Here is a 20,858-nt window from a genome sequence, read left to right as displayed (position 1 = left end):
TATAAAGATAGTGAAAATAAATCAGATAATTTCAGTTTCACTGCTATTAAAACATGTGAAGGTTTTTAAAAAAGATTTACTTATTTATTAAATGTAAGGACACTGTAGCTGTCTTCAGACACTCCAGAAGAGGGCATGAGATCTCGTTACAGATGGTTGTGAGCCACCATGTGGTTACTGAGATTTGAACTTAGGACCTTCGGAAGAACAGTCAGTGCTCTTAACCACTGAGCCATCTCACCAGCCCTGGTTTTTTTTTTTTTTGTTTTTTTTTTTTTTTAAGTGAACTTAATGCGAGATTTATTATTGAACGATTTGGTAGGGTATAGGAGAGAACTATTGAAGCCTTCAGGAATGCAGGGCTCTCCACTTGTCCAGAGGACCACGATTGGGGATATATTTGACACCACAGCCATCAGGAATGAGCCGCTTCTCAGCAACCATGTCTTCAAATTCATCTGCATTAAACTTGGTGAAGCCCCACTTCTTTGAGATGTGGATCTTCTGGCGGCCAGGGAACTTGAACTTGGCTCTTCGCAGAGCCTCAATCACATGTTCCTTGTTCTGCAACTTGGTTCGGATGGACATGATGACCTGGCCAATGTGAACCCTGGCCACTGTGCCCTGGGGCTTCCCAAAGGCACCACGCATCCCTGTCTGGAGCCTGTCAGCCCCAGCACAGGACAACATCTTGTTGATACGGATGACATGGAAAGGGTGGAGCCTCACTCGGATATGAAAGCCATCCTTGCCACAACTCTTTACCATGTATTTGTTGGCACAAATACGGGCAGCCTCCAGTGCTTCAGAAGAGAGTTGCTCATATTCATCTGACACCATATGGCCACAAAGTGGGAATTCATCAACTTTTGCTTTCTTCCGTCCCAAATCAAAGATTCGGGTCTTCGCATCAGGGACACCACGGCAGAAACGAGACTTTGGGTATGGCTTGTTCTTACAATACCAGTAACACCGGGCGGGGCGGCGGCCCATGATGACAATAGGATCGTCGGTGGCGCGCCAGAGGAAAAGAGCCAGCCCTGGTTTTTGAGACAGGGTTTTTCTGTGCAGCCTTGGCTGTCCTGAAACTCATTCTGTAGACTAAATTGGCCTTGAAGTTAGAGATCCACCTGCCTCTGCAGGGACTAAAGGCTTGTATTAGGGTTTGATCTTGTGAACTGTACATTCAGATGCTGATTTCTGTGCCCCAAGATCTAGTTATAGTCAGGACACATGAATGTTGAAGAATCTCCTAGATCAGTGTGGTATAAAAAATGCTCCCCAATTATCTCTGGTAAATAAAAGGCTGAGCAGCCAATGACTGGGCAGAGGAAATAGAAAGGCTGGATGTTCAATGTCAGAGGGAGAAGATCAAGGTAGAAAGATCAAAGTAGAAAGATTTCACCTTGAGGCAGGTGAGAGTCCAGGAGGAGGGCACAAGGCAGAGGAAGAAGATGCTGCCATGAGGTTGGACATGAGGAGGCGTTGCCAAGGGAGTTCTCCATGAAGACAAACAGCTACAGCAGAGCTCTCATGAAGAGACTAAGTGCAAGTAACTCAGGGTGTGTGGCTGGGAAGTAGCTAGACAGCATAAAAGGTTAGGAATATCTACTCAGTTATTGTGCTTAAAGCTTGCTGAGTAAATCTACAGGTCGCTGTCTCAATTATTTTGGGAGCTAGCTGGATTAGAAAAACCTGCCACTTTCATTTTCATCCTATAGGCGTTGGCCACCACCACCACCACTGGGCTAAAGCATGTGTTTAATTATGAAAAACATGGTCATTTCCACATTCTTAAAGTAACCATGTCAAACAGTCAATCAAGCCAGAAAAGAATAGATATCTTAAAAACTTCAACTACTGAGCACTTCTAAACCATTCTAAGTCCTTTTGCTTTTAAGCACCATCCACAAGTAGAATTTTTTTTTTACTTAACAGGCCTTGTGTAGTCAAAAGCTAGGTGGCTTTTGACCCTGAATCTTTTCTCAGTCAGTTCCAAACTGGGGTGACTCTGCCTCCGTGGGGCCGTGTGTCAATATTCTGAGATACTCTTGGATATCACAACTTAGGGCAGAAGATACACATTATTGACATGTAGAGAATGGGAGCCAGGGTTGCTGCTAAACATCCTACAACACACAGCATAACCTTCAACAAAGAATTAGTTGATCCAAAATATGAATAGTTTCTAAGCTGAGAAACTCTTCTGTAAACCAAGCTAGGTGTCTTAGCTAGGGTTACTGTGATGAAACAAAGGGTTTACTCGGTGTATGCATCAACACCATAGTTCATCATCCAAGGAAGTCAGGACAGGAACTCAAGAAGGGCAGGAATCTGGAGGCAGGAACTGATGCAGATGAAAGAGTGCTGCTTACTGGCTTGCTTCCCACAGCTTGCTTTCCCTGCTTTTTTTGTTTGTTTGTTTTATTTGTTTTGTTTTGGAGACAGGGTTTCTCTGTGTAGCCCTGACTGTCCTGGAACTCACTCTGTAGACCAGGCTGGCCTCAAACTCAGAAATCCACCTGCCTCTACCTTCCAAGTGCTGGGATTAGAGGCGTGCATCACCACTGCTTGACTTCACCCTGCTTTCTTGTAGAAACCTCGACCACTAGCCCAGGCGATGTACCACCAACAATGGGCTAGGCCCTCACACCACATCAATCACTAATTAAGAATAGAAAAGGCCCGGGGGCTGGAGAGACTGGCTCAGTAATTAAGAGTACATACTGCTTTTCCTGAGAACCTGAGTTCAACTCCCAGCACCCACATCAGGTGGCTTACAACTGCCTGTAAGCCCAGCTCCAGGAGAATCTGACACCTCAGACTCGTGGGCACTGCACTCATGTGCACATACCCCCTTTATACACACAGTTAAAACCAATAAAATATTTTTTTAAAAAAGAAAGAGAGAGAGAGAGAAACACTCTACAGGCTTTCCTATGGCTGATCTTATGGAGGCATTTTCTTAATTGAGTTTCTATCCTCTCAATGACTCCAGCAATGTCAAACTGACAAAAAGCCATCCAGCACAGTACATTTTAAAGGTACACACCATTAGAGACAGTATGACCCCCTGGAAAAATATCAGAAAAGCAACAGAGATTTTACTAGACCCAAACAATAATATAGGATTCTTCCCCCTCAAAAAATTTTAAAAATCACTATATATACAAAATTATCTTTAAGGTAGTATGCATACCATAGTATACCATACAGAAATAGAAAAGATCAAACTATAGCCTAAACTCAAAATGAAGAGGGGCAAGCTGCACGCATCTATTTAAAAACAAGAAAAACTACGCTGATAGAGAGCAGAATACTGGCTACCATTAGAGGTTCAGAGGGAGTGCTGATTCAGAGGGGGCATAACATACCTTTCTGGGTCCTGTGGATTGAACTGTGGCCCTTCAAAATTCGTTTGAAGTCCTATCCAAAGGAATGGCATAAGAAAATGAGGCCTTTGGGAGGCAGTGGTAAATGGTGGGGGTTCGAATATGCAATCAGTAGCATTCTCTGAAATCATGCTAGAGAGCTCCTGTCTTCCATATCCTGAGGCATATGTCAAGGAGACCACACGCACAAAAAGAGCAAGATGGAGGCCACTAACGAACTTCCAATTTTCAAAGCAGTTAAGAAATTTCAGGAGGGAGAGTTGTGCTGGGATTTTTTTTTCCTGTTTGTATATTATGTTTTGTTTTGTTCTGACAAACACATTTTTTTATGTAGCTAAAGGGCCTTCCTCAAAATCAAAACCCTGCCTCTGCCTCCAGAATGCTGGGATTACAAGCACCAAAGCCAGCTCCAATTTCTGTTTAAACCACTCAATCTATAGTCTTCTGTTATGGTAACCTGACCTGATACAGATGCAAGGATAATGGGAAATTGTCTCTATCTCAATATACACTCATCCCAGGCATGAACAACGGGTAAAAAAAATTACTGAGCCACATACTTAACAGCTCTTACTTAGAAGGTTAATAAGAAACAAACAACAACACAGCCAGAAATACTGGCTCTAAATTGCCTACTTCACAGCTGCTCACTGCCCCTAATTCTCAGTGCCCCTGCACTCAAGCTCCAGCCTGGCTTGGGTTTCAGGCTCTGCCTGTGTACATCCCCTCCTCACTGTCAACCTACTATGTGTCAGAGTGTAGTTTTCTAAGCACCACTGCCAGATACCCTGTCCACTCCCGTGTGGCCAGGTTTCTGCCTCTCTGGTTCTAACTCACGATTTTCCTCTTTATCTGCACCTGACCTTGGATTGTTACCTCACGAGTATTCCTCACTCTGCTAACTCCGACACTGTAATACCAATAACTTATACTTCATTTGTGGGGAGGGGTGTGTGTCACAGTGTGAATGTGGAAGTCAGAAGACAACCTGCAGGAGGGAGTTGTTTCTCCCCTTGCACCTTGTGGGTCAGGTATAGTCTATATACTATACATGGGTATAATTCTCTATATTATACATAGGTGCAGTCCGTGTCCCTCTAGCCACTGCCTCCTGTCAACTTACTCTTCATTTTCACATCATTTTCCATATGATGCTCTTACTAAAAACCTCTTGGGCCCCACCCTCAGGGATTCCAGTGACACTATTTCTGACTTTCCATATTTACCGTCTATGACCATCCCTGTACATGCCCTGCCCAGGTTTCTAGTTACATTTTTCCCAAATGAAAACACCCACCAAGCTCCTAACAGCTATTTCATCCCTGTATTGTGAGACTCTGAGCAAGATAATTACTTCCTCTGTAACTCATCTTTGAAAACTTTAAGTAACTATACCTCCCTCCCCTGCCACATTGCAACCATTGAGTAAATAAATAGCATTAAGGCCAATTCGAGTCACAACCTAATATGTTTTACATACAAATGAAGCATGCTATCCAAGACTTCAGTGGGTTGGGAGCTTTGGCGCCAACATGGCAATGTTCTGAGGTGATAGGACCTTTACAGCCTAGTGAGAAGGCCCTCCTTGTTCCCTGCTGATACCTGCTATGAGCTAATTTAGTCTTAAAATACATAAATACCTATTTGAATCCACTTCTGACTATTCTACCACTATCACCCTACTCCAAGCCACTTACACATGACTCATCAAGATCACAATAGCCTCTAGGCAGGTTTCCCTGATCCTATATTGACCCCTCTGCTACCTGTATGTTCTCTGCCTAGTAGTGGGAATTAGCCCTTGAAAACCAGGACTGGGAATGCAATGCAGTGGTACAATGTTTGCCTAGTATGCTCAAGGGCCTAGCTTTAGTTTTCAGAACTAAAATATAATATAATTTTATATATACATAATATATAGAGAGGGGGGAGGGAATAATGGCTAAGCCTTCAATAGTTCCCATTATCTGTAAACTCAAGTCCAGCCCAATGTGATGGTAATTGCCTGCCTATAATCCCAAGTACCCAGAAAACTGAGCAGGCGGTCCTGGAGCATGTATGAAATTTGTGTGTGCTGAGATCTCCATCATCTGTCCATGAATCAAGCCCTGCCCTTCTGCTCCCACTCTTCCCCATGACTATGTTCTTCAGCCATACGGCCATTTGGTTCTTCCAATATGCCAAACTCACAGCTGCCACTGGCTTCTGCAGTAACCACTTCCTCTGCATCTACAGAGCCTATCCCCTTAATCAATTCAGGTCTCTGCTCACAGGTCTCCTTTGTGAAGATGCTAAAACACTCCATCTAAAGGAGTCCCCCCATTTCTACAGTTTATCCCCTAAGAAGCGCATGTCAAAGCCAGGCATATGGCTACTTATTTATTAATCAATCGTCTGTCTTCTAACAGTGTCCTTGAGTCTGGCAAGCTTGTCCTGTTTTCTTTCACAGCATGAATTTCTAGTGCAATGAACAAAAGTAACTAGTACACCAAACACTCTTGGAAGTTACTAGAGGGAGGGTGATGAGGTCATTTCTTTAGTTGACCTTACAGACCAGCACAGGAACTTAGAAACGAAATTTCTGGCAGTGTTTGAGGCTTTTTTGGTAGTCAGCAAACTATGCACTGGAGTCAGACTAAGTGACTATTTGAGCACATTGGTGGCGTAGGTGTAAAGTGGCCTTTTGACCTTACAAACAGGAGATGGCTGGCTGGGAACGTGCATGCGGCACAAGCATGAGGATTTGAGTGGGAATCCCTAGTACCCATGGACAAAGCTGAGCATGGTGGCATCGATCTGACACCAGCACTGAGGGAGGGACAGACAGAGACTGGTAGACCCTGGGTGACTCATTGGTAAGCCAGTCTAGCCAATCAGTAGGCTCCAGGTTCAATGAGAGCTGCTGTCTCAAAAACTGACAAAAACACCCAACAGCAACGTCAAGCCTCCTGACCTCTGACATCCAAACACATATGGGCATGCATCTCACACACCCCCCACATACATCCAAGCACATATGGGCATGCATCTCACACACACACACATCCACACACATATGGGCATGCATCTCACACACACACATCCAAACACATATGGGCATGCATCTCACCTCCCCCCCCCCACACACACACACATCCAAACACATAAACACATATGGGCATGCATCTCACCCCCCCCCCACACACACACACATCCAAACACATATGGGCATGCATCTCACCTCCCCCCCAACACACACACACATCCAAACACATATGGGCATGCATCTCACCCCCCCCACACACACACCCAAACACATATGGGCATGCATCTCACCACACACACACACACACACACATCCAAACACATATGGGCATGCATCTCACACACACACATCCAAACACATATGGGCATGCATCTCACCACACACACACACACACACACACACACACACACATGTGGGTATGCATCTCACCCCCCCCCCCCACACACACACACACATCCAAGCACATGTGGGCATGCATCTCACCCCCACACACACACACATCCAAACACATATGGGCAGCATCTCACCCCCCCACACACACACATCCAAACATATATGGGCATGCATCTCACCACACACACACACAGACACACACACACACACACACACACACACACACACGTATACATCAAACATAAAGCTACAAAACATTTCAAGCTTTAGGTTGTTTGAAACAAAGGGGAGATAGCTATAAGTGGCCATACTATAAGAGAGAAAAAAAAAAGACTGTTGCATCTCTAAATTCCATCCAATTCTTTCTCCAAACCAATTATTTCTAGTTGTCTATCTGATAGCTACTCCTGACTGATCTATGGATGCCAGCAACAATTCTAGTTCCTCACCTTGGGTCCCCACAACAGTCAATTTAGCCAGAAACCATCTGGCTCCCCTCTCCCCTGAGACTAGCCTATAACCAAGTTTACTTCTCAAAGCTCATGACAAGTCATGCCCTCACCGTTCCCCTCTGCTCTGACCTTCATGCCTTCCTCCCGATTACCTCAACAGTCTAAAACTTCCCATTTCTTCTAACACACTCTCCCTGTGGCCAAAGTGGCCATTCCAAAATATCTCCCACTTTAGACCAGTTGGGGCACCTCAACCTCAGTTTGTGACATGGTTGCATGAGGTGCTCTGTAAAACAGACAGCGCCATGCACCACCTTCAACTCTTCCCTCCTTCTTCAGTTGTACCCTGACACATCTCTGCTCCTCAGGAAGCCTGGCAGTTTCTTCCCTTCCCGCTCCTGTACCTGTCAAGCACACAAGCATCCCCACCACAGACAGAGAAGGCCCTCCCTACTTATTCTGAACCTTCTAGGCATTCTTCCCTAGCGGAGCAATTGTGACCACTTCTCAAACATCTCTTCCCGTAGAGGAAGGTTCACAGATATTTAACTCTGAATCCTGAGCATTGACCTAAGCCTGGCACATAATAGAACTAAAAACATGTTTGCTAATTAAAATGACTAGTGACCATAACAGAGTTGGGACCTCCTCCTGATCTTTACTCTGACACACACACAAACACCTCAAAATGCATCTACCTTATAGGCTCAGGGGTAAGAGAGATGGCTCAGCAGTTAAGAAAATCTACAGCTCTGTAGAGGACGCCAGCCCAGGTCCCAGCACCCACATCAGTGATTTACAGCTGTCTGTAACTCTAGCTCCAAGGAATCAGACACTCTCTTCTGGCCTCCACAGAAATATCCACATACATAAAAGACACACAAGAACACACAAATGAGAGGAAGAGAGGAGGGAGGGAGGGAGGGAGGGAGGGAGGGAGGGAGAAGAACCCAAGTTCACCACAGCTCCAACAGTTCAAGTCTCATGGTTTTAATATTTATGTTTATTGCTTATGTGTGTGATGTCTTCCCAAGAAAGAAGCCTGTCTCATTCACCACAAGCCTATAATATCAGTAACATTCATTTATTTGATATTTATTGAGCACCTACTTTATTGTGTACCAAACTTAAGTACTAGGTAGGCACTCATGTTCTACAGGGGTCGGGGAAGGACAAACAATACATAGGACAAATAAAACCTAAATGCTTAGGGGAAAAAAAAAAAGCAGTGAAGACAAGAAGAGTGAGGAAAGGCTTAGATTCTAATGGCCCTAGTGAAGACTCCAAGAAAGAGAGCAGACAAAACAGACATCCAACCACAAGAACAAAGCCCTTAAGTCAAAGCATGTCCTGCGGTGGTGTTGGGGGTGGGGAGAGAATGTGGGGTGTAACAGACATTGAAAGTATGGGTCACGTTATTTAAAAGCCTTACAGCTCACTACAGGGAGCTTATATTACTATTGTTGTTGTTATTTCTATGATTAGTATTACTGTTATTATTACTAAAGCGCTGACCTTTGCTTGTACTGAAAGTCATCTAGGGGGGTAGGGGTGGGGCAGGGTCTAATGTAGATCAGGCTGGCTTCAACTCGCTTTGAAAGCGACACCATGCCGCCCATGCTGTGATTTTCTTTCAGAAGGGACCCAATATACTTGGGCATCCCTTACAGAAGACAGGATACAGGGTACCCAGAAACAGGTGAGACAACCGAAGCGGCAATCATTAGCATCCTGTCGGATTCTCCGTAAAAGGAGATTAAAGTTGACAGGGGTTCGCTGGCCGCCCCTTCACCCGGAAGAGCCATTCTCTAGAAGAACGGCCCCCACGCCCCAAAGAGGGCAGTCAGGCCGGGTGACGCCTGGCAGCCGTGGGTGGGCGTGGCGACAGAGCACCAGTGGGGAGGACCACGCTCGGAAGAGCCTAGTCACAGCACTCGGCGAGCAGTCGCCGGCCGGCATGCCCAGCTACAGCAAGAGAGGAAGCACGAGCCTCTTCGAACTAGGCTCGGTGTTCTGCTTCAAGGCCAGGCCCCGAACTCGGGCCCAGGGTCGGCTCGGGGCCGCGTGGGCGCCCACACCTCACACACCTTACCTGCCTCCGTCGCCGCCCGCTGCCGGCTTCTTCACTACGCCGCCGCCGCCGCTTCTCGCGCCGCTCGCCCGCGCCTCCTGATTGGCTGAGGCAGTAAGCTCCCAGAAGCCCCTGCGCGTTGCGCCGCCAAATGAACTTTATGGAGACCCGCAAGAGGACACAGGCGTGGGGGCGGGGCGGGGCCGGAGGCGGGGCTGTCGCTACAAGTAAGTCAAGGAGCTCCGCCCTGCTCCCGCCCACGTGGTTGGAGTTGACAGTCCTAGAGGAAGCATTTCCGCAGTTCCCAATGCTGGGCAGACCCAGAGAGCTCGGCCACTCGGTGTAGAGCTTCAGTCAAGTGCCTGGGCCTGTTCTAGGTGCAGGGAACACGGTGACTTCCACAGCAGACAAGATCCCTGACCTCAAGCAGTTCTCAGCTTGGCCAGGGAAACAAAATATAGTGAATAAATGCAGCAGTAATTAGGAGAGCTAAGAACGGAAAAGCAAACTAATTGAAGAAAAATGGTCGGATGGCCAGGAAAGGTGTCATTCCAACTGAAAGGTGAAAGATAAAAACATGTTTTGGAGTTTCTCAAGGGAAAAGGCTGTCTTTTGGCAGCCTGAACAAGCAAGCTAGGCTGGCCACCTGCCCCGTTGGCCAATTACAGAAAAAAGCAGTGGTGATACCCAAAGAAAAGAGATTACTTCAGTGTGGCCGCGTTGGGAACAAAGTGTGTCACTGGGATATACAAGAACCCTTCAGGAGGTTCTTAGTCTAGTGGGTAAAAGAAATTTGAAAACAGGCGCTGAATGAAAACAATTTTGTTGGGAGTTTGAGAGAAAAATAACAGGACAGGCAAGCTGCAGGTCTCAGCAGCTGCTGAGAGGAGAGACCTGGATAGGAGGAGGTTTTGACAAATGTAAAAGAGTGTGGGGCTAACTGTAAGCACTCGTGTGTGAGTGTGTGTGTGTGTGTGTGTGTGTGTGTGTGTGTGTGTGTGTGTGTGTCCTGGTGCTCAAGGAGGCCAAAAGAGGTCATCAGATCTCCGGAGTAAGATTACAGGTGGTTGTGAGGCGGCATGGGTACTAGGAACCAAACCCAAAGTCCTTTGCAAGAGCAGTATGCTGAGCCATTGCTTTAGCTCCCGTAATAGCCTGTAATCGTTAAAGAGGCACTTTTTGGATTGCACAGTCTCGAACATGTCTAATCTTTCAATGAAGGTCACCGTCCTGACCTAATGAGGACCATGTGAACACAGGCCTAGGCAAGGTTGTCACCATTAATAATTCTAGTTTGGTAGATGCCTGTTTGATAAAGTGTTCTAGTCAGCTTTGCCTTATATGCTTATAAAACATAAATACAATTAACATACAAAGATGCCCACAATGATTAGCATTATAGCTGCACAGAACTTCTTTCTGCCTGCATGTGTATGTTTGTGGTATATATTTGTGTATGTGCAGAAGTATGTGGGCAGCTATGTGCACATGTGCTTGGAGGTCAAAGGTTGCTGTTGGGTGGCTTCCTCTAGTCACTCTCTGCCTTATTTTTTGAAACAGGGTCTCTCACTGAACCCAGCGCTTACCAATGGGCATAAATAGCTATCCAGTGAGCTCCAGGGATCTACCTGTCTCTGCCCTCCTCCCCTGAGCACTAGGGTTACAGGAGCCACCCTCCACACTGGGCTTTTGCTTGCTCAGTAGGTACTTTACCAACTGAGACTTCTTGCCAACACAAAAGATTTTATTATTTTTATGACCTTAATTAATGTGCTTGTGAGAGACAGAGAGAGAGAGATCTCTCTCTCTCTCTCTCTCTCTGTGTGTGTGTGTGTGTGTGTGTGTGTGTGTGTGTGTGTGTGTACTCAGGTCCTTAGACTTGCCATCAGTGTCTTTATCTGATGAACCATCTTGCTAGCCCCAGAAATTATGTTTTGTTTTAATGTCATGGGTATAAGTGTTTTTGTGTGCATATGTGTATGTGTTCCGTGTTTGTGCCAGACACCCACAGAGGCCAGAACAAGGCATTGAATCCCCTGAAACTGGAATTACAGACAGTCATAAGCCAGCATGTGGGTGCTGGGAATAGAACCTGGGTCCTCTCCTAGAACAACAAGCACTCTTTGCCACTAAGCCAACTCTCCAATTGCCCCCCACCACTAAGTTCTTTATAAAATAACTCAGCTTCTATTTTTCCAGCAGAATTCAGAACCTCTGGCTCAGTAAGCTCTACAGCGGTGGTGCTCAACCTTCCTAATGCTGAGACCCTTTAATACAGTTCCTCATGTTGTAGTGACCCCCCCAACCATATAATTACTTTGTTGCTACTTCATGACTGTAATTTTGCTGCTAAGTTGTAATATAAATATCTGATATGTAGGACCAACAGTTCAAGACCTGCTGATCTATAGAAATGACAAAAATCAATACTTCAGACCTTTCTTTTGCCTGTGTAGGGAAGGAGAGTAGTGACCGGTGCGCCTCAAATTTACAATAGTAAGACTCATTTAGTCAAAGCAAGCAGATGTTGGCCAGTGTCTTGGTTAGGGTTTTATTTATATGAAGAGCTACTGTAACCATGACAACCCTTATAAAGGAAACCATTTAACTGGGGCTGGCTTATAGTTCAGAGGTTCAGTCCATTGTAGTCATATTGGGAAGGATGGCAGCGTGCAGGAGTTCTACATCTGGATTGGCAGACAGCAGGAAGAAAAAAATGACAACGGACTAGTCTTGAGCTTCTGACACGGCAAAGCCCACCTCAAGTGACACACTTCCTCCAACTCGGCCACACCTGCTTCAACATACCATACCTCCAATAATGCCACTCCCTATGAGTCTATGGGGGCCATTTTTTTTCATTAATTAATTTATTCCCCTTATATCCTGATGGCAGCCTCCCCTCTTTCCCCAGCCCCCACTTTACACAGCCTTTCCTTACATCCCCTTCTCCTCTGAGAAGGGGGAGGCTCCCCTGGGTACCAACCCACCCAGGCACATCAAGTCACTGCAGGATTGGGCACATTCTCTCCCACTGAGTCCAGAAAAGGCAGCCCAGTTACGGGAATAGGATCCACAGGCAGACAACAGAGTCAGAGACAGCCCCCTGCTCCAGTTGTTGGAGGACCCACATGAAAACTAAGCTGCACTTCTAGTACGTTTGTGCCATGGTGCCTAGGTCCAGCCCATGCATGCTCCTTGATTGGTGGTTCAGTCTATGGGAGCCCGTGGGGGGAATTTTTATTCAAACCACCACAACCAGGTTTTAAAAGGACTATGAAAAGGGCCACTTACCATCTGAATGATGCTGATCGCAAATGACAGAAATGTCACACTTTTATTCACTACTTGATATATTGTAAGTCGTGGTGCAGTGCCTGTTGTACAATAGAGGACATTTTGTATTTGCTAAACTTGCATGCCCAAAGGTTTCACTGTGTAAAGTTTTGCATAATATTTAGAGTTCAGATTCGCAGCTTTACATTAGTCTTTAGTCACAGATACAGAGGGCGTTAAGTGTACTAAAATTACCATACATAAAGCTGTTTGGAGTGGCCCATACCTTTAATCCCGGTACTTGGGAGGCAGAGACAGGTGAAGCTCCTGGAGTTCCAGGCCAGCCTGACTTACATGGTGAAACTCTGTATCAGAAAACAAACAACAAAACAAGCAAACAAACAAAACCCTAACATAAACAGTTACTTAAGTGAACTCTTGCTCTGTTTAAGACCCTTTAGGGTTCCATTTCCCAGTTGGGCAGTGGTGGCACATGCCTTTAATCCCAGCACTTGGGAGGCAGAGGCAGGAAGATCTCTGAGTTCGAGGCCAGCCTGGTCTACAAAGTGAGTTCCAGGACAGCCAAGGCTATACAGAAAAACTCTGTCTTGAAAAAAAAAAAAAAAAAAAAAAAAAAAAAGACTCTATTTCCCAGTTCACCAAAAAGCCTTAGAGAATAAGCAGAAACAAATAATTTCTTGATTTAAAAAAAAACAAAAACAAAACAACAACTTTGTTTTTGAAGCTAGCTTTTACAAATGTTTCTAAGAGCAAAATGTCTTTATCATTTAGACATGACCTCACTATAGAGCCCTGGCTGGCTTGGTGCTCCCTATGCAGACCAGACTGGACTAGACCTCATGCAGGAGTCTCACAGAATGTGAAGGAAAAGAATGAAGACACAAACGGAAGATTCCATTAGCATAGAGTTCACACCAGGCAAAGCTAATTGCTAATCTGTGGTGATGGATGTCAGGATGGTGTCTATTTTGGAGTGGAAAGGGGGAGTTGGCTGGGAAGGGAAGGAGGAATCTTCTCAGATCTGAAAATGTTCTGCCTCTTAATCTGGCTGCCGAGCACATGGGGGTATTCACTTTTTAAAAATGTATTAAGCTGCACATTTAAGATCTGTGCATTTCGCCATGAATATATTATTCATTACACTTCAATAAAATAGCTGTGGAGTTTGAAATCGTTTTTGGTGACCCAAAACTCATCGAACGCCGCCTCCCCGCCCCCCCCCCGCCCCCACTGTTCGAAGTCCGCAATTCTGATTTCCCGTTTTGCTATCCCGCCACCCCCCATTATGTACTAAGCCCCTTATGGAGTACAAAGCTAGAAATACTTTGTAAAGGACAGACAGACACCTCCCCCACCACACCGATTGCTCTCCTATCTCAAGCTGCTGCTGCCAGAAATGATTTCATAGTGGGTGGCAGCAAATTACATAAAGCTTTGTGATCGGCGGCTGAGCCATCAGCCGTATTCTCCAAGAGACATTAAAAGCTTAGAAGGGAAGGCACCAGCTTTGCCCTCTGCATGGGTTTAATTTCAACTTGTACAAAAGGTGATTCGACATTATCAAGGATGGCAAATTGGCTTCTGCTGGAGCAGGAGCTCCTGGCAAGGCAGCAGGCATGCCAGGAAGCTGGTGTGAAGGATGCCAAGAGCAAGTCCGGCCTCAGTGGAAGGCTGTTAGGAGCAGGCCATACTGCCTAGGACATTTGAGTTTGGGATAATCAGTTGAATCACTGAGGAACCTTGCTTGCTCAACTATTAGCAGTCCAGCAGTAAGGTGCGTGTCTGGTTGATTGACTCAGGTCTTTCCATACCTACGATTTGCCATCCTTAGTGCAGACTTAGCCTAAAGAGAAGAAGGAAGGCTGTGTCTGGTTGAAGAGAGCTGACAGTCCCTACTCCATAATGCAAATCACATCTTCGGATGCTGTCAAACCTGACAGAGCCTAAGATACCTAAAGCTGTTCTCTCCAACTGGGATCTGTTAAAGAGCAGACCCAAGAGTCTGCAAGTCGATAAATACCATAGGAATCAACAATTGAGCACCAACTCTGTGCAATGTTCTGGGACGAGAGGCCTCTACAAGAATTGTCCTCGTGCAACACATACAGTGGCTGTTGGGGAGTGGCATCAGTAATGGTCTCATTTCACCAGTGCTGTAAAAGCAGGCAAACGGGGGGTTTACGTTTCTTCAAGGCCATATGTTGAGCTCATTGCAGAAGAATGAGTCAATGGAGACCAGGGCCATGTGTCCTGTATTAATCCCAACACACCGACTCTTACCTTATACTAACGCTAATACCCCGGCACAACAGAGGCCGCCACAGTTCAAAGGCAACAAGTATGAGTCAGAGAACTGCCTTTCTCATTCTTTTCCAGAGGGAACAGAAAATTGTACAGAAATAGCTAGCTCCAGAAAACTAGCAACCTCTTAAACACACACACACACACACGCACGCACGCACGCACGCACGTAAGTACGTATGTACATTACCACCCAAGACCCAGCCATTCTGCCACTACATATTTACTTACCTAAGAGACAGGGGCACGGGAATGTGTTTACACAGAAATGCTTCTATCAAAATGTACATAGCAGCTTTATTCATAACAACTCAAAACTGGAAACAGCTAGTTTTCCATGGTCCATCAACAAGAACTGAAGGGGTGTGTGGACGGTGGCATGGCTATACAGATTGCTGCCTGGTGGGTCTCCTAAACCGCTGTCGGCCCAGAGCCAGACGTATAAGAGCAATAATGTGAGACCCCAGTTACATCAAGCTGAGGAACACACCTCGCTGGTCTGCAGTGAAAGGGTTGGGAATAGTCTTTCCTAGAAATGTTGATGTGATGAAGAGAGCCTTGTGGTGAGCATGCGCGTACAGCAGTCCACATATGCAAAACTGTACTGAGCTGCATGGTAGGATTCGTGCGTTTTATGGCATGAAATTGTTTCTCAGTAAAATCTGGTTCATCGGGCTGGAGAGAGGACTCAGCGGGTAAGAGCACTGACTGCTCTTCCAGAGGTTCCAAGTTCAATTCCCAGCAACCACCTGGTGGCTCACAACCATCTGTAATGGGATCCGATGCCCTCTTCTGCTGGGTCTGAAGACAGCGACAGTGTATCCATGTAAATAAAATAAATAAGTCTTTAAAAAAAAATCCAGTTCAGTATAGACTTGGGCTAAGGCCATAGCTCAGGCAGGGGTTGTGTGCCTTCCCAGTCTGCCCAAGGCCCTGCTGACACTGCAAAGATCATCAAATGAGGCAATAGAATTTACATGCATTCTTAAAAAAAATCTATTTATTGTTTTATACCTAAGTACACTGTAGCTGTCTTCAGACACGCCTTAAGAGGGTGTCAGATCCCATTACAGATGGTTGTGAGCCACCAGGTGGTTGCTGGGATTTGAACAGCGCTGTGAAGGGTAGGGTTTTTTTTTTTTTCTTCCAAATATCTAGTTGTTTTATTTGTTATTAAATATATTGATGGTTGGTTGGAAAAGAAAAAATGGGGGAGGGGAGGGAACCCGATCATCCCACACATGTCTCCTTTGCTGCTGTGTAGAGACACTCTGCCAATGTCTGTCAACTTTGTTTATGTCAGATTGGGCAATTTGTCACTGATGCTGAATCTGCCAAAAAGAAACATGAACTAGATTGACAAGGCTTGGAGCCTTTCTCTCTCTCTCTCTCTCTCTCTCTCTCTCTCCCTCTCTCTCTTTTCATTATTCCAGATTTGGGGGGAAAAATGTTGTTTCCCCGACAGGAAGGCTCATCTGTGGGTAAAACATGAACCAAGGGAGCTTGGGAGATGTGATTTTGGGTTTTGTGGAAACTTTTATCTCCAGGGGACTCTGCCTTCTTGATTGGCTCAAATTACCCTCCATTTTCAATTGTGTTCTTTCCACAGAGCTGTCTGTTTTGAGGCCCACCTGGCTATGTTGTGGGCTATGTTGTGGGCTATGTTGTGGGCTATGTTGTGGGCTATGTTGTGGGCTATGTTGTGGGCTATGTTGTGGGCTATGTTGTGGGCTATGTTGTGGGCTATGTTGTGGGCTATGTTGTGGGCTATGTTGTGGGCTATGTTGTGGGCTATGTTGTGGGCTATGTTGTGGGCTATGTTGTGGGCTATGTTGTGGTTGACTATTTGCAGCTGATGTTTCAAGGGGGAAAAATGACAAAAGGAAAGTATCTCCAAGAAGCAAAGGAAAAAACAACAAAAAACAAAACAGGGCTAGACTGTAGCCATCACTGTACTCAGAAATCAAAGAACTTAATTCTATAAATCCAGCATTTAGGAGGCTGAGGCAGTAGGACTGCCAGGAGTTCAGGGCCAGCCTGGGACTACAACATTAGACCCTGCCTTGAAGAAGAAGGGGGAAGGGGAGGAGGAACAGGAGGAAGGAGAGGAGGAGGAGGGAGAGGAGGAAGAAAAGTAATCGCTTCTGCAAAGCATAGTTTTGTTTTGTTTTTTTAAGATACTTTCTTTATTTACATTTCAAATGTTATCCCCTTTCCTGGTTTCCCCTCGGAAAACCCCCATCCCCTCCCCCCACCCTCTGCTCACCAACCCACCCACTCCAGCTTCCTGGCCCTGGCATTCCACAAGGCATAGTTTTATAAGCCTTTAATCCTGGCACTCAAGAGACAGAGACAGAGGCAGAGGGTCCAACTTAGTCTACATAATGAGTTCCATGCCCTCTGGGGCCACAGAGACCCTGTCTCAAAAAACGAAATAAAATGTATTAGCCAGGGTACTCTAAAGGAACAGAACTTATGGAATGAATGAATATATACGCGCGCGCGTGTGTGTGTGTGTGTGTGTGTGTGTGTGTGTGTGTGTGTGAATGTGTATAACTCCATCTGGTCTTACATTTAATCCTCTCTCCTTGTCCTTCTGAGTTCTGGGATCACAGCCATGCACCACCACATTCAGTAGGAAGTTAGCTCCACACAGAGTAGGTATTCTTATAAGAATAGCCATAAGCTACTGGGAAGGGGCATTATGTTAACAACATAGGGTGCTGAGGGTGCAGCTCGCTGGGAGAGTGCGTGTATGTGCAAGGTCCTGGGTTCAAGTTCCAGTGAAGGAAGGGAGGGAGGGAGGGAGGGAGGCAGGCAGGCAGGCAGGCAGGCAGGCAGGTAGGCAGGCAGGCTGACTGGCTGGCTAGCTGGCTGAAACCACAGCCTTGTATACAGTAGGCACTCAAAAATATTAGTTGTTTTTATTTCTGCCAAAGCCTGTTTTTACAGATCTATAGAGCTGAGTAGGAAAAGAAGCTTCCCCACCTCACTCACTAGGACAAAACTGTCAAACATCCTACAAGCTTCCCTAGTGTCCACGGAGGTCTTAGCCCTGGAAGGCCGCAGTGTGGCAGTTCAGCTTTCTGTCCATTAGGGGGTGCTCAAGGACTGCTAGCGGAGGATGGACCTTGGAACTCCAGCCAGCCACACTCCAGCCAGCATTGAAGGCAGGGGCAAGACTTTTAAACAGAACAGGGCACTAGCATTTGAACCAAACAGGGACAACAAGCCTGAGTGGCACGCAGTGTTAGAGGGAACCAGCTCTTCTGTAGGTTCTCTTCCTGGTGGTCAGTCATTTCAGCTCGGCTGTGACATCTAAACCTTTTCCAACCTCGCTGGCTATGAGAGATGAGTGATAAACTCCGGCCACAGGCAGATTCAGAGCCACCGGGAGTCAGAGTTGACCCATATGCAAGCTCACACTCTCTGAAGGCTGTGATATCGGGAGACTGGGGTAGCAGTCCGTGAGTTCAAGAGCAGCCTGGAGCTATATAGTGAGCGTAGGCCAGCGTAGGCAGCTTGTTGAGATCCTGTCTCAAAAAAAAAAAAAAAAAAAAAAAAAAAAAAATTAAACAAAACAAAATAAAGCCGGAGCAGGCTTAAGGCATTCCCATTGAGGCAACCCAAGCTAGCCCTGAACTATCAATCAAGAGATCACCTTGAACTCCAGTTCCTCCCACCTTACCTCACAGTGCTTGGCTTTAACTGGGCTGGCCCCGTGGGTAGTTCTACCTACTGACAACAGCAAAAAGGGTTCTTTGCTCTCTTGCTCTATGATCAAGGCTATTTATAACAGAAAGAGTCTAAATGGGAGCTTGCTTATCGTTTCAGAGGGTGAGTCCCTGACCATCATGTCGAGGAGCAGGCTGCAGGCTTGGTGCTGTAGAAGCAGCTGAAAGCTCATATCTTGGGACAACCACCACAGGGCAGAGAAGGATGCTAATTTGGGAATGGTGTGTGTCCAATCAATGAAAAACACAAGTTCAGGGTTTACTCCTGCTCAGCTTTAACCAGGGCGGCCCACTGAGTAATTACTCCTGCCAGCAACAGCAGCTCCCGCAGCTCTATCTAGCCATCTTTTCCAACAGTCTACATTTTTAAAGATTTGAGTTCTTACAGCCAACTTGCCAGAAAACCAAACACACAGTATGTGGTATGGTAAAAGAGTATGGCTTGCAGTCTTGAATGTCTTTCTGTCTGCCCAGCAGTGGGATGGCAGCAGGCAAGGCTGTGCAGGTCAGGCCTCATTCTTCTGAGAAGGAAAATGCTACACTCCCCCTCCCCCGTAACACGGACAGGGTTTCTCTCTGTAGTCCTGGCTGTCCTGGAACTAGCTCTGTAGACCAGGCTGGCCTTGAACGCACAGAGATCTGCCTGCTTCTGCCTCCAGAGCCCTGAGATTTATAAAAGCGTGTGCCACCGTCACCCAGCACCTGACCTCGACAAAAACAGCAGCCAGGACTCTACCCTGTTCCCTCTTCTGCAGCAATTTGGCTTTTCCCAAAGGTTGGCACACCTGCCAAAGCCTGCAGTGATCTCCTCTCTGCTTTCTGTTTCAAAAAGAAAGCCACATAAAATATTATTTTTTCATAGGTGCCCACAGAACCAGACAAGAAAGGAATTCACCAGTGAGATGGAAAAATACAGACACAAAGCCAAATTTGTTATGTAACTCTAATTTTTAAAAGTATTCTATTCGAGAGGTCCTGAGTCTTATCTCAGCATGGCAGAAAAAGAATGGGAAATGAACAAAAGAAAAGCTGTCTACATTCCCAGAGAGCACAGAAACGATCTGCAGGAATGCTAAGTGCTTACCTGGCAAGGGCCGGAAGTAGCAGCCAGGGGTAGAGCTAGCTGCTTATGAGAAGTGGAGACCAACTGGACTGTTTGAATTTTTCACAAGAATGTATTCATGTATTCTGCATAATTAAAAATTAATAACATCTAAAATACTCTCCATGAACATACACTGATGCTAGCTAGGAATCTCCATGGATGGGAGATGGTCTTAGTTCTTTCCTATAATTTATGAGTCTCCTGCCGTGAGCATTTATGACTTGAGCTATCAAAGTTGGGGGAGGCTGGAGGAGAGATGAGGAAAGGGGCTGAGGTATAAGTTGGTTGCAGAGTACTTTCCTACCATTGCTTTCATGTAGGGGGGAAACTCTGGGCTGCAGCCCAGCAGTGATAAAAATAAATATATAAAAGTACAATTAAGCTGAACATGGTCATGCACACCTTTAATGGCAGAGCTTGAAGGCAAAGGCAAAAGCAGGCAGATCTCTGTGAGTTTGAGGCCAGCCTGCCTGGGCTACAAGCAAGTTCCAGACCAGCCAGGGCTACCTAGCAAGACCTTATCTCAAATAAATAAGTTTTAAAAAGAAGAATGAAACTCTCCCACTCTCTTGTAACATAGAGTCCATGGTGTCTAGAGTCTACTCTCCCAGGCCTCACTGCAGGTTTCCTGGTTCCCAGCTCTTCTCCATGGCCAGTCGCTCCCTTCTGCTCCCTTCTTGGTGTTCTTTAAGCTCAGGAAAAGCCCCCATAGTAGGTGCAGACCACGTTGGCCCACAGGAGTGGAATGTGGGCATCCTTGGCTTGTGCTTGTCAATCACTCTCCTTTGTTCAACTGCCCCCTGGAAGCCTTCCTGCTCCTCCATGGGTAATGAGAAACATTGCTAGAATTTACATTGTTCTGAGTGTGTTACAAAGGAAACGGACCATCCTGGGATACAAAGTGTAGTTCGAAGCCAATCTTGGGCAATTTAATGAGACCTTGTCCCAAAATGTAAAGGTTTACCTAGCATGTTTGAGGTCTTGGATTCGATTGCCAGCACTGAAAAAAATAAGTAAATAAATAAATTTAAAAAAAAAAAAAAGAATACATCCTTTCCTTCCCACCCCTGCCTCCCCAGAGTGCCACC

At 45.9% G+C, this 20,858-nt stretch overlaps 1 protein-coding gene and 1 pseudogene across 2 annotated transcripts in view; both read right to left on the bottom strand.

The window, feature by feature from the left end:
* The window catches only part of Nup93 (nucleoporin 93), a 113,537-nt gene extending 104,115 nt beyond the window's left edge, over positions 1 to 9,422 (bottom strand). Inside the window, exons 1-2 of one of the 2 annotated variants that reach the window (NM_172410.3) lie at positions 9,355 to 9,422; positions 3,375 to 3,426 (exon numbers count right to left, since the gene is read on the bottom strand). The gene's annotated coding sequence lies outside the window, so the exon portion shown is untranslated. The remainder of the gene's footprint in view (positions 1 to 3,374; positions 3,427 to 9,354) is intronic. The other variant, NM_001357266.1, reaches the window with a different exon arrangement.
* On the bottom strand, positions 277 to 1,034 carry Rpl10-ps5 (ribosomal protein L10, pseudogene 5; annotated as a pseudogene).
* Positions 9,423 to 20,858: the final 11,436 nt, after the last annotated feature.

This window comes from Mus musculus, chromosome 8, assembly GCF_000001635.26.
Source record: "Mus musculus strain C57BL/6J chromosome 8, GRCm38.p6 C57BL/6J".
Classification (NCBI taxonomy): domain Eukaryota; kingdom Metazoa; phylum Chordata; class Mammalia; order Rodentia; family Muridae; genus Mus; species Mus musculus.
This window is presented reverse-complemented; position numbering and strand designations above follow the sequence as displayed.